General features: G+C 35.5%; 1 long non-coding RNA gene across 1 annotated transcript in view; it reads left to right on the top strand.

Annotated features, from left to right (window-relative positions):
* LOC143695120 (uncharacterized) overlaps positions 1-13,812 on the top strand; it is a 75,565-nt gene that overhangs the window by 43,915 nt on the left and 17,838 nt on the right. Inside the window, exon 2 of the long non-coding RNA XR_013184058.1 lies at positions 5,610-5,664. This is a non-coding gene — a long non-coding RNA (uncharacterized LOC143695120). The remainder of the gene's footprint in view (positions 1-5,609; positions 5,665-13,812) is intronic.

Below are 13,812 nucleotides of genomic sequence, written 5' to 3'. Positions count from 1 at the left end.
TATTTTAAGGGGAATTTTCTGAAACCTAAACACTTAGAGCGAACTTTTCTGCACTTAATGTCCTAGATGATGTAGAACTGAGACCAAGGTAGTAAGAGTAAACCTGCTTTTTGTAGAGACCAGAATTGTTTGCTTTCTTGACTGTATGTCCACTATTTCAACTTGAAGAAGGTTAAAGTCAGAACATTTAAAAGAGTCTCTCAGAGTCATGAGTTTCTCTTTTCTCATTCTTACTTGGGGCTGACAGGGGATTTTTTTTGCCTGCTGCAAATTCCACACCCGTTTTCAGAAACTTCAGTTTCCTGGATTTTTGGGGGGATCTGTCAGTGTGCAATATCTGTCCTGGTTTGCATGCTTGTGCTGTCCTATGTGTCATCTATGTGTTAGGCTTGCCACAACAGATGAAGAGGAAGTTCTGAATGTTAAGAATTGATCAATGGCAAATAATGTCCTTTGAAAAGGAAAAGGACAGCTTGATGGGGTGAAGTATCAAAATTAGCTTCTTCATTTGCAATCTGTTGAAAGCCAACAACTTTTTGCTTTTTGAAAACGTCATCAAAAGATTGTTTTTCTCTATTTTATTCTCTACTGTAAGCACAGATGCTACAGAGGATCTAGAACAGGCTTAAAGATTTTCCTTCACTGAAGATAAATCATTAGTGGTATTTTTGGATAGCATCTCTTGTATGATGTGAAAATAGGATGCCTCAATAAGATCCAGCATAGTGATCACACCAATTGTCATCACCAGTAATTACCACAAAACAAGGCAGGAGGTAGAAGAGTAAGAATTCTTTTGCTTAGAATATTGACAACTAAAGTATCATTACTGAGCCTCTTGAAATTTACTCTCCCTGGAATCTAAATGCTCTGTACTCCTGTCTTCCTTTCTTTCTTCTGGATTTTTTTCTCTGTTCTTATGTAGCACTAAAATTTGGCTCACAGGTTGAAATCCACAGTTTTCAAAGAATTGCAAGTTTATCTGTGCATTATTAGGTATTTACAAGCTAACAGTAAAATTTTTGCATATATTTGTAAATTAGGAAAAGAGAACTCCTCCAGGTTTCATCTTGTTACAATCCAGTATTGAAGCCTACATTTGATATACACACAGTATTAGTAGATGTGTTGGAATACAGAACTGGGTAATGTATTTCACATTATTTTACACTCCTTTCCCCAGAAAAGTAAACAAACACACTGAACCATCTTTGCATCTTTAAAAAGACATTGGGGAATCATTATATGGTTCCAGGTGTTCACTGCTAATGACTGCACTGAATTAGGGAATAAACATTTCAAGTTTGTTTTATTTTACTTTATGCAGATTTGTAAATTAGTGTGTTTCTTTGATATGTTGGGCTAAATAATTATGAGCCAATGAAAGGACACAGGAGTATTTCTTAAAAGAATTTGTTATTGTAAGTCCCTAGACTGCATTATGCCCACAGGTGATGTTATGAAGTATCCAAACCAGAATGGAAAATGGATGAGAGTTTTGGCCTTGGATAATTTAGGGACTATTTAAAAATCCTGTTATGGGAACCTTTCTACTTGCTCTGTGTCAATTGCAGGATTAAGTTGTGTCAGTTCAGTAGAAAAGTATGAAAAATTCAATTTGTATGAGTTTCCAGAAGAATAGTCCAGCTTCTGTTCCTTTTTTGAGTATATAAAAAATTGGGTATATAAGAGCTTTATGGTCCTGGGGATGGGCAGATCACAGCTGATCAGGCAGAGAAATCTTTGGGTTTGATATATTACACAATGAAAGCACTAAATCTGTGAAAAATCTGTTTTTTGGTCACCAGATTTTGGCCCTCAGTACTGAGCAGCAAATTAAAAATCTGCCTATTTTGTTGGCAGATGGGGAACCCCTCCCCATTTGGAGGTACTGCAATCAAGTGGATTTTTAACTGGTGCAGCACATCTTTATTTACAACTTGTAAAGTGTGTTTTCTTCTAAAACTTTCCATGTGATACAGCTCTTTATATTATATTACACTTATAAAATCTCACCAAACCCTTATGAATTAAAAGATAATTAGTGGTTCAAAACATAGAAGACATTAGGCCAGAAGTGTCAAAAATGTCATGAAAGACCATAAATCATAGTATACTTGCATTGATCCCTCATATAGTTAGTTTTTAAATCATCTCTTTAACACCTTGTAAATGTACAAACAACTATGCACCCAAGGGAAACTTTAATATGTTTTTTATACATATTTTAATTTCATCTCAAAGTACTGGCTGCATAAAAATTAAGTCAGACTCACAAAACCTCATTGATTTCCTCTGGATAAAACCCATCTGTCCAAACTAATTTAGAACCTTTTTGAAGCTGTAAAGTTAGTCATGCAACACTGAGGTCATTATGGACATCCTGTACTGTAGGAACTCTAGTGTAATTTTAAGAAGGTAATTTTGTTATATTTACTGTATTTAAATACAGTGCTACTTTTAAGGAACAAAAGCCTTACTGTGTAACTGTATTGAAAGTAAACCAGAAGCTGTGAAAAGTGAGATCTGTTCTTTTCCTTGTGATTAATGCACCTTTCTGCCAAAATTGAAACTTCTTAACTGAGCTCATTTAATACAAAGTAAACGAATTCTGCTCTTTGGATTTGATCCGCTGGCTAAGCTCTATAGATAAGGGTCTAACAGTGAATAGCTTTCATTCTAAACAAAGGATGTTTTGATAGAAAGGTCAGAGCTAAGGTCTTTTATATTGTGATAACAGGAAAGGGAAATGACATATTAATGGCAATTCATGCCATGGTGGTCTGCTGAACATGGTGGATCCAAAAGAAAAAGGAAAAAAAAAAAGGCTGCAGTGCTATTTTTTAAGGACATCAGTTTTTAATTGGTCTTATTTTGAATGACAATTTCTTTCATTACAGTTGGCAAGACAGCAATGCCAAAATGTACAACACTACTGCCACAGGGAAGATTGAAAAAAATTGTGTGTATTGATCTGGATTCTGCCCTCGAACATTTTGCTGCCAACCAGAATATTAAGCAGGCTTAGCCCTTGTGAGTCACACTTGTAACAAATGATGATCTGTAGCTAATTTTTATAATGTGATAGACTTTAATTACATGCTGAATCACTTGAATAGGGCAAATAAGTTTAAATTAAGAGGTTTTCACTGTGGCTCAGGACACGTACATCAAGATGCTTGCTTTATGTGCAGTGTTAGTGATTTGGGGAGCAGGGTTTGCATAGCAGAACAGAAAAGACTGAGTTTTAAAATATTTCTGCACATTACAAAAGATCTCTGAACTATCATGCAGGACTGATTCTACCACAGAAATCTTTGTTCTGGAATAAACAAAATGATGTGATTTGGCAAGGCAGTCACTCCAGTGAAGACACTTAAAGCAGTTATTCCACTCCCCTTCCCACCCTCCCAGCCCCCTCCCCCTGGGGCAGGCTGCTTTATCTAGAGCCAGCTGATGTTATCTCTAATGCCAGCAGCTTTTTACATATCCACGTTGAGTCCAACAATTTCATGACATAGGATGATAGTGTAGATTCCCACGTTACCTAACCAAGTCTGAATTAAATAGCATTTCTTTTATGCTTAATAGAGTATCAGCACAGAGAACAGCAGGATCAAGTATTTGAGAAGCAGTGTAGGATGACAGCACAATAGTACATTTTTCCAGTTCATGTCTCATATCTCCAAAGGGAAAACTTCTCTTTGCCTGCTTCCCTGCCTTCTCCCTTGAGATGCATTTCCTGGTAGTCAGTCTCTTTGCATGTCAGGCTGCAGCTGAACTGGAGATGTCATCCCCTGTGACCATAGCCAAGCACTGTAACCACATTCTCCTTTTCTAAGCTACCACGGCACAAACAATGCCATTATATTTGCTTGTAAAGGTCTGTCAGGCACTTTGATGACAGCAGATAATTCTGAAGAGCATCACATAGGAAGGATACGAGAAACCAAACAACCCCCCCTACACTCATGTCTGCTATTTAAACAACCTTCCACCCCCAGACAGAAAATTAGAACCAGGCTCATTCCTTCAGACTGGGATGTTGCATCCCATCTCTCTGGATAATTGCTATGAGTACACAAGCCCATGTTAGACATGCTTTGTCATGCCATGTCATCTGGAAGCAGCTCTGGGAAAGAGTTCTTTTATAATAAAAGCAGCACACAACAGATTTAAGCTCCAGCAGAGAAATACAGGAACTCTAAAAATGTTGCTTACTCAGTAGAGAAAGTGTGTGCCCCTAGGTACTGTAGTGTGAAGGTAGCTACACACCCAGGGTGGGTGCACATCAGGGTAATGTGAGCCTGCTTAGGCAAGAAGTATTAGACTATCAAATCATTAATTCCTCCTTTCCTCCATCAGAATACTCCTTTGTCCATTCCCTTGTCTTAGTGCAACCCAGCATGAGAGCTATATGTTATTCCTCTAGGCAGTGAAAATATAGGACCTTGGACCAATCCCTTTTCCTGATCCTTGATGAAATCCCAAATCAATCTTGAGTCATGATCAACCTCCTCTCCTCATTTCCTGTCCTCCCAGCTGGTAATTCTCAAATATCTCAAATATTAGGTAGTGCCATCTATTCACACAGTTTACCAGCTACCCCACCAAGAAAAGAAAATATCTGCTTAAAAATTATTTTCCTTGATATCTTTCTACTGCTGTATTTCATCCTATTTGCCCAAGGCACGTGGTGTCTCCCTGTCTTTCTTGCTATATCTTACAGTGGTGTGGAAAATTTATTTCAAATGGTTCTTGCTTGGGTAGTCAAACACTTACCCTACCAAAGTGTGGTTGCAATGTACATGTTTATCTTTTTTCTCAATGACACTAAATGATACCTGAAAAAATAAGATATCAGCTAACATTTTGTTTTAGGGAAAGCTTTTAAATGAAGAAAAATCTGTATACTAGTGAAATATATGCAAGTGTGACATCACTTTGAAAATTTTTTAAGTTATGAAATAATAAACAGCTCTTTATGAGATAGTTAAATTTTGTTAGATTTTAATGTAGCCATGAAATGAAAACAGTTTCCCATTTTGTAGTGTGTTACCAAGTAGTAGTAACTTCTTTCAAAATCAAATTTCTCCCTTTTAATAGGTAGCTATTTAAGTACCATGGAAACAAGGCAGTAGTGTTTTCTAAATGTTTAGGAGTTTTCTGAATTTTTTCAGCTCTCGTTACAAATACGTAATTTTGCTCCTGCATCTGAGCAATCATGCTTCAAAAAATAAACCTGATATGATGGGGTTTTACCAGTGACAAAGTTCATGAAAATAAATTATAACTGCTTTTATTTTCCACTTAAAATTTGATTAGGAGAATAGCATACTTGGGAAATATGATTTGAGACATGACTTTACTGTCAAATAACTTCTTGAATGACTGCCACAATTGCAAATTATTGTGTGGTTGTAGGTGACATCAGAGACAAGATTGCTGTGAAATTCAGTGTGTTTGTGCATGTAGTGCTTCCTTTATGTCTGTGTTCTAGAAGATGGAATAGACATCTTTGGAAACCGCGCTGCTCTTGACTGAGCTGCTAATTGTACAAGACTGATTTGGATCAATATGCTTAAATGATGGACAATTTGTTCTTCTAGGGTTCCACTTCACTCTGTGAACTGGAGAAGAGTTCAAGCAGAGCTCAAGGGACATGTAAGTAAAATTCTGTTACATAGAAGACTAGATTTAGTCCTCAGACCTGGCCCTGTCACTTAGAGGTAGCAATCTTGCTCATCAAGTCACTTTGCAAGTACAAGCTTGGATTTCTTCAGCAGGTTTTTCCACTAGCAAAGTTTCTATTCTTAATCTTTTTCTTAATATTAAAAGAAAAAAAAATCCATTCGTAAAATTAATAATGAAGGAGCAATGCTCTTGAAGCAAATGTGTCCAGAAATTACTTTTATTTTTTCTGAATAATGAAAAAAAAGGGTGAATTCTTATCCCATCTTATTTTTTTGCTGTCATAACACTCTGTAAAATTCTTGCTTTATGCTGTCCTACTCAGTGTTTAATCTTTTCTGTCTCTGAGGAGGTAGCTCATCATATAAAAGGAGAACACATTGGAAAAATACAATTGTTCCCTATGTTCTCCAAAAAGTCTTGTTATGCAAGGTCCTCTTCTAAAATGCATCTGTCACACTCTATGAAACATTTATATGGCCTCTGTTTTCATATCTCACTGTCCTAATGCTTCCCAAGATATAGCTGTGAAACAAGGAGGTACTACTGTCTGTTATGGTGAGGGGAAATTAAAGTACAAAGTGCCTACGTGAATTGGCAAAATCACAAAAGAGGCCAATGGGGGAGCAGGAAATTGAATACCAGCCTTATAGCTCAGCCAGTGTGTCAGCCTTCTCTTTGAAAAGAATAAATGGTCCTGGAACTACTGAATGGTTATTGAAATCAATATACGAGAAATAAATAGGAGATTTTTTTCCATTATTTTGCATCTGAGATAATGTTTATATTTCAAATTTCAAAACTGATGCACTTTCAAAGAACAAAAAATAGGCAGATCAAGCAGAGTGAGTGAAATATTTCAATGCCATAGAATTCTGAAGAAATCAATCTAAATCACAGTCAGATGCATAAACTTATGTAATTTATGTGACTGTATACACACACACATATTTGATTTCAGAAGAGTTATCTCACTTCTGATTTTATTGTTAAAGACATTTTCTGTCAAGGTAAGACAAAAACAAGCTCCAAATTTTTGTACATCTTGCTGACAAAATATGCCTTCTTGTCCCATGTTAGTCAATACATCAGGCATATCTTACGTAACTTTATTTCTATTACATAATTGATTTCTATTTTTATTGATTTGATTCTCACAATTGAAAACCCCACAGTTTTTAGAAATAGATTCAGTATCAACTATCTTTCCAGTTTTAAACTACAAATGTACCTGCTAATATTGCATGTTCTTGCATCTTGATTCAGCAACCTTATTTTAGTGCATTAATGTTCTGAAATGCCAAGACTGAAACAAAAATCAAGAAGCCAGAACATGGCATATTTCTGTATGATATTGAATGCTAATTATTAGCTATGTCAAGGAGGCCTGGAGTTATAATAGTGAAGTCATTAGCCTGACTGTTTATAACCTATTCTTTAACTGCAGTGTAACATTAAAGAGTCAACTACTCCCATTTTCTACTCAGGTGGAGACATTTATGACCAAACAGAAATTCTATACGCTGGTTTTCCTGAGATTTTGCTCAGCTGTTCACTACATATTGGAAACCATGATTACTAAATTGTTTGCTAAATTCACTAAAAAGTTTAATGCATTAGAGAAATATACTTTGCCAAGAATTATATTTAACAGGGATGAGCCTATGTCCTAACAATAGAATTGGTGCAAAGAAGGAAAGAGAATTTAGGAGTAGAGAACTTCCTACTATGAAATGGAGTCACTAGAAACAAAAGAAAAAAATCTATACTTTTCCTTACCCAGGTTTTACTTTTATGGCTCAAATCAGAAATAAAGATAGATGAAATCTTAACATCTTTGCAATGAAAATGTTTTGAAACTTTATTAGAATTTCATCTTCCTGTCTTTTTGGGCCATTTATCATCCAGTTCATTTCAGTCAATGACAGCTCTACAGTGATCTCCTATTGATGTGAAAAGAGCTTTTTTTCCAGTGTCATGTCACTCAATCCATCTATTTTTATGCTTCCTTAAATTTGTTTACTAAAACATATGAATTTTAAGGCTCTGTAAAAAAATCAGCATCTTTCTGAATCAGCTTATTCTGTTCTCTTATTCTGTAAGGTGTTCTTATTCACCTTAACTTTTGAGACATTATTTTATGTGAAAATTTTACATGTCGTGAGTTACTGCTGTAAATTGAGAATGAATTTTCCAATTAAGCAGAACCTTTTAGTGTTGCAAAATACCAGTAACTTTAGCAGCCACGTATATTTGATGTCAAGAAAAAGGAAGAGGATTAAGACTTGGAATAATTAGTACTGGAAACTAATCTTCATTCTGAATTCTGGAGGAAATGAATGGGTGAGTTTTTTAGAGAGACTTTTAATCACTCCTTTTATAAATAGTAAGTCTCTTCATCTCCTCTGCTTAAAAACTTTTTTTTTCTTTTCAGACATTTCCTTTCCTTTCAGACTTTGAACTGGTTCTTCTAGTCCTAGAAATGGACATTTTAAACACACAAATAAAAATCTAGTGTCTTTGAAAAAACCCCTGAATGTGAAACAATTACTTTAACAAAATGTGTGATACTCACTCTAAGGTTGAGAACAAAATTAGTGTGTGCAATGGACATCACCCCAGCCCAGTGCCAGTGAATGAACCAGCAATCCCTGAAGCAAAATTCATGGCTTTTTAAAAACTTTAGCAAGGTGCTGTAACAAATTGGATTTTTGAATTAGGCTTGTAAGGGATCCATCAGAATTGCCTGAGCCTTAGAGCTCTGTATATTGTTCAGCTCCATGGTAATACACTTGGATAGAGGATGGAGAGGGTATGAGAGACTGTAACAAATTTAGATAATTTCTGACATTCAGAATGATGAACAACTCAGAGGTAGCTGTTTAGGCAGGCAGATATTCCATTCAGTTTTATTTTATCTTAGAAAGGCAATGTGTATCTGATAGCAGACACTTGGCATCATCACTGATAATGCGTTGATCTATTCAGGGTGAGAAATTACCAGAAATGGTTTCATGTCTTAAACACAAAAATGAGGAAGTGTCAGAGCTTTTAGAAATGTATGTAAATTTTGAATTACCCAATTTTCAATCTACAAATACTTTTATTTACAGGAATAATTCCGTCTGCCAATGTGCTAGAAGAATAGTTACTTTTTTCCCTCAGTGCTATTCATCTCATTGTAATAAAAAGCACTTCCACCCCTACAGATCAACACTGATATCATATCACTGGTAATAGAAGATACTTCTGAATCATATGGAAGATCAGTATAATCGAAAATCAATGATCTAAACTGAGGCTGGTTGTTCTGTAATGTGGTTTATGTAATTTGATAATGCCAATCCTAATGGAGTTAAATATAATCCATCGAAATTTCAGGATGCAAGGGTCAATAGGGAGTGCAATGCTTCACTTCCCAGCAATTACCACTTATTACTGGGGCAGTGCTTTTGCTTTGCTGTTCTGCTTGCCTCAATAAATAATATTTGGAGACCCTGCAGCTGCAGTCAATAGAGTATAGTTTTATTGTCACAGCTTCATAGTCAGATCAATACCAACTCTTCTGAGACATGGGAGAGAACCACCACACGCCACTCTAATGAAACCATGTGTTTTTATGATTCTGAAATTATACATTTTATTCATTGCTCATGCTTAATGTCACTGTTGCTTTTAATAGGCCCCTTTTGACTAAACTTTTATGTGCCCTTCACATGACATTTATGTGTACAAAGAAAGGGAATTTGTGTTCTTAAAATGAGTTATAGTGAACCAAAATTGCAAACATTTCCTGATTTTTTTTGTCATGTCGAGTTCAGTTACAACATTTCCCTACACTGCTGTTGCAGGGTTTGAGAATAAACTAGAAAATAATAAAAGTGTCTAAGTGGACCTCATGCTGCCATTTAAAATCCACTGAAGCACAATGTAAACTTCACTCAGGAGTGTGATTCTGCATTGGTTAAAAAACCCAATCATTTTAAAATATGCCCAAATATTATCTGCATCTTTATGAAAATTTACATGTTACAGCTTACCCTGAAAACATTGGACTCAGTTTGGCTGTGCAATTCTAAAAGCTCAAAAGGTTTAAAGTATGAAGTTCCATCAAAGGAACCTGGGCTCAATTCAGGAAGATTTAAGATCCAAGTTAAAGTCTCTTGTGTGAACACCAGTAGTTATGTGAATAAGCATCAGGGAGTAGCATCGTTCCATGGAAACAATTTTCTTTACAATTATTTTTCAACTATTACTTGTATTTTTTACATCTCATGCCAGTAATGATTTGTCACAGGATGATAGAAATAAGATGATCAGTCATTTCCATTGGGTTAACATAGACTTCTTTCAAGGAATGCTTTGGAAACACCAAAAGCTCAATTTTTGCTGCTGTTAAAAATCCCAGAAGGTGTATAGACACTGAAAGTCTGTTTAATGATTTAAAGTCAGGTAAAAAAGGTGGGGAAGGATTTCAACATCTCTTTAAAACAGAGACCCTCTTTCCAACACCTTCAGGAGGGAGTTTTCCTTTGCAGTAGCGTAAATATTTATAACACTCACCACCACCTGCACAATCATCCCCATAAACTGATATGCTCTCATAACTACTGGTAATGAAATGTGTTTTACACTACAAGCCTTTGGCAATGTGTCTGTGCAGCACAGACTTTATCAAAACAAGAGCACCAGCAAGCTCCAGCCACTGCTGTGGCACAGCCACTGGCTATTTTGAGGTGTTTTCCTTCCCAAACACGCATCCCACGTGCACATATATATGTACACAAAACTAGAGGAAGCAGTGTTGCTGCCTTAGAAAAAGAGTCTTGAGATTCAGGTTTTAGTCCTATTTTTTTCCCACTGATTTGTGGTTAGACTTTTGGGAACTTTATCTGAAGTTGCCACTTGAAAAATGGAATATACCTGATTATTTTCTCTGCTTTGAGATTAATGAATGAAAAATGGCATTTATGATGTAAATACTTAGTGAACAACATTTATATTTGTAGGTTTCCAGGCTTTTAAATAACTATTTTGGAGCAGAACATGTATAGTTACCTCATTTTAGAATAACAATGATTGTTCTGTTTGGGACACCTAAGTTACCAAGCAAAGTTACTTAATTACTTCAGCAACAATTTGGGACAGCTTCCAACTTTTAATGATTCTAGAACAATTATGAATTTGAATAATAATGTCAAACCAGAAAAATTAAGATTAATAAATATCTTAATTTCAAATCTCTCCAGAAGGTATAATTACCTAAAATCATGTCTGAGATCCAAAATTTTGTTTATCGTGTCTGAGCAATCTTTGTGGTTTTTTTGGTCTTTATCCAGATTCATATAGTTTCAAAACCTTATAAAGGAGTAAGTAAGATAGAGTTCCAGACTTGCAATAAAATTTTGGCAGAAGAGACATTCATCTTTATGTCCAACTGTAAAAATCCTCTTATTGTATATGTGTATATATATAAAAAGGCAGCTAGTTTTGCACACTGAGGACATAATCTGGATAAAGACCATACAATAATAAAAGCTGATCTCACTGAATACAATAGAAGTCTCTTCCACTGAATGCATGGATATTGGATAGGGTCCTAAAGGAAAATGAAGGCATTTATCCAATGAAGCACTTAAACATGAGAATAGTCTCCCTTAAATCTCATTGAAAACCTCTTAGTTTTGATTTCAGCAGGATTATTTACAGGATGAGCAATGACTCTGTGATCAAGGATACCAGAACAAGGCCTCTGGTGCCATTCACCTGGAGCAGACCTTTGTGTCAAGGAAGGCAGAGTCTGCTCCTCATCTTTGAGTGGCTGAAGCAGAGCTGAGGAGGAGCTGCCCCGCCAGGGGATGGGGTGAGTGTCACACGTCCCCAGTGCCTTCCCAGGAGGGACTGATCCCTGTGCTACATCCTGCACAGGCTGGGGCTGCTCCCAGCCTCCCACCACCACCAGGTTCTGCTGCTGAACCTGTTGGGCCATTCAGACATATTATGAATGTCTTGGGTGCTGATTCCATGCCAAAAAGCACCCAAGACATTTAAATGTGGGACTTCTGCCAAATGTAGACCTTCAGACCATCTTTGCAACAATTTTCTGAGTGCATGATTGGGAATTTTTGTATGATAGAACAAGTTGTATTTCAGCAAGATCACACATGCTGGCAGATGGGAGGATATGGTTTGGTTATGAATTTGTAAAGGTGAACAGGAAAGCACAGCTTATACCAACATAAAAATAGTCCATACTATAAAATCTAAGAGTTGGATACTATTGTAAATTTCAAATCATATTTTTTTTAAAGAATTCCAAGGAAAAACCAAGTTATTCCTCACTTATCAAGAGAAGTGCACAGAGTATGAGTAGAGATTAAAACTATGCAGTACTTTCTCTTTAAATTGTCATATATAGGCATTGATTATTCAGTGAAAACAGCTAGGAACAGCTAGAAAAGTTCTGCTTTGACAGTCTTTGTATCCTTGACATACAAATCTTACAGGTGGAAGAAACTTAAAATGAGATTACATATTAATTGCTGAGAAGAATCCAAGAGCAGAAGAGGTACATTTCTGTGTGATTTTTATAATGAATCACTTGACAAATGAGATGACTGTTGTGCACAGAAGTTGTACCAGTATTTTTTCCTAATAGAAACCTTTTTAGGTGGAGACATGCTCATATATTTTATGACGAAATGGTATTGAAAATGGCTATGCCTTGGGAAATGAATGGGATCTTATATTGTCACTGAACATATTGAAAGTCACTAAGGACTATAAGTTAACTCCTTATGGTTCTCATTTGGAATGTGTCAAAGCATCACTAGAACGAGATAATTCATTAGGATCCAGTGCAGTTAAGCGCCTCATAAAGTTAATATTCAGCACTTGCATTTTCAGCACTTTCACTTCAGTGAGTTTTTAGGCATGTTGTTTAATCCAAACTGGTGTTGACACAATTATTTCATTTTTCCTTGTGTAGAGTGATATAGTAATATTTTTCTTTATTGAATGTTTTCCCATAGTCAGAGTGTTTAGTTGTGTTACAGCACAACAACTGAAAACACACCATTCCCATGGGGGAGCACATGGCATTTATGAAAGAACCAGAACTTTCAGGCCTTTTCCTTAGTCTTCCAAGAAATAATTTCTCTCTTCTGCTTTACAAAAAAATGCAATATGGGACTGGGGAAAAATCCTTTTTTAATAGTTATTCAATTTATGTTTAGCTATGTAAGGGATTTACAGATTTTCCATGATTTTCATAATAGACACCAGAAAATAGGCTGCAGTTCTCCTCTTATTTACCCATACAGTACATAGAAGACAAGAAAATACCATCACACCAGTAAAGTCTAAGTTATATGCTACTGTCTTACCTTTCTTCCTCAAAATGAAAATATTTTGACAATGAAGTGATATCTAGGTTTCCTAGATTTTGTTTTACTGAGTACTGCCACAATCCACTTCATCATTTTCCCTGTAAAACTTAACTCCCCCACCCCCCAAACTTCCTTTTAAAAACAGACAATGATTCTGATCTATATATTGTCTTTTTATGATGCAAAAAATGAAAAAAAGAGAATATCTTAATATTTATTAAATGCTAGCATATGATTTAATTTAGATTAAAAGAATGACTAACAGTGTTATTGAAGTAATCATGGTGTAAAAATATGTGTGGGAATATTTCTAGGAAGAAAAATTTTTTTGGGCACTTTTGTTTTAGACTACTGTAGTTTTTAATTTTATCAATTGCCTAAAAAAAGATATTGTCACTTCTTAAAGATCCTATTATGAAGAACTAATGATATAATAATGATGATAAAGTATCTTTGAAATGTTTTTATCTAGAATTGTGTAAAATTGTGATGTTTGAAAAGAAATAGAATCAAAATATTATCTAAAGTCCATTGCAATTATTGCTTGAAGTCACAGACAATTACATATGATTTGAGGGTGTGCAGTTACACCAGTTCTGGAATTAATTCATGCATTGGTTGTTTTATGTATACTTTGTGATTCTGTTCAGTGTCACAAAATATATTGAAAACTCTTAACACCTTTTAAAACTCGATTCACTTCTGATGCAATAACAGAGATTGGTCCAATAAA

The sequence above is a fragment of the Agelaius phoeniceus genome, chromosome 12 (genome assembly GCF_051311805.1).
Source record: "Agelaius phoeniceus isolate bAgePho1 chromosome 12, bAgePho1.hap1, whole genome shotgun sequence".
NCBI classification, from domain to species: domain Eukaryota; kingdom Metazoa; phylum Chordata; class Aves; order Passeriformes; family Icteridae; genus Agelaius; species Agelaius phoeniceus.
The sequence above is the reverse complement of the archived record's forward strand: the minus strand, read 5'-3'. Positions and strand labels throughout refer to the sequence as shown.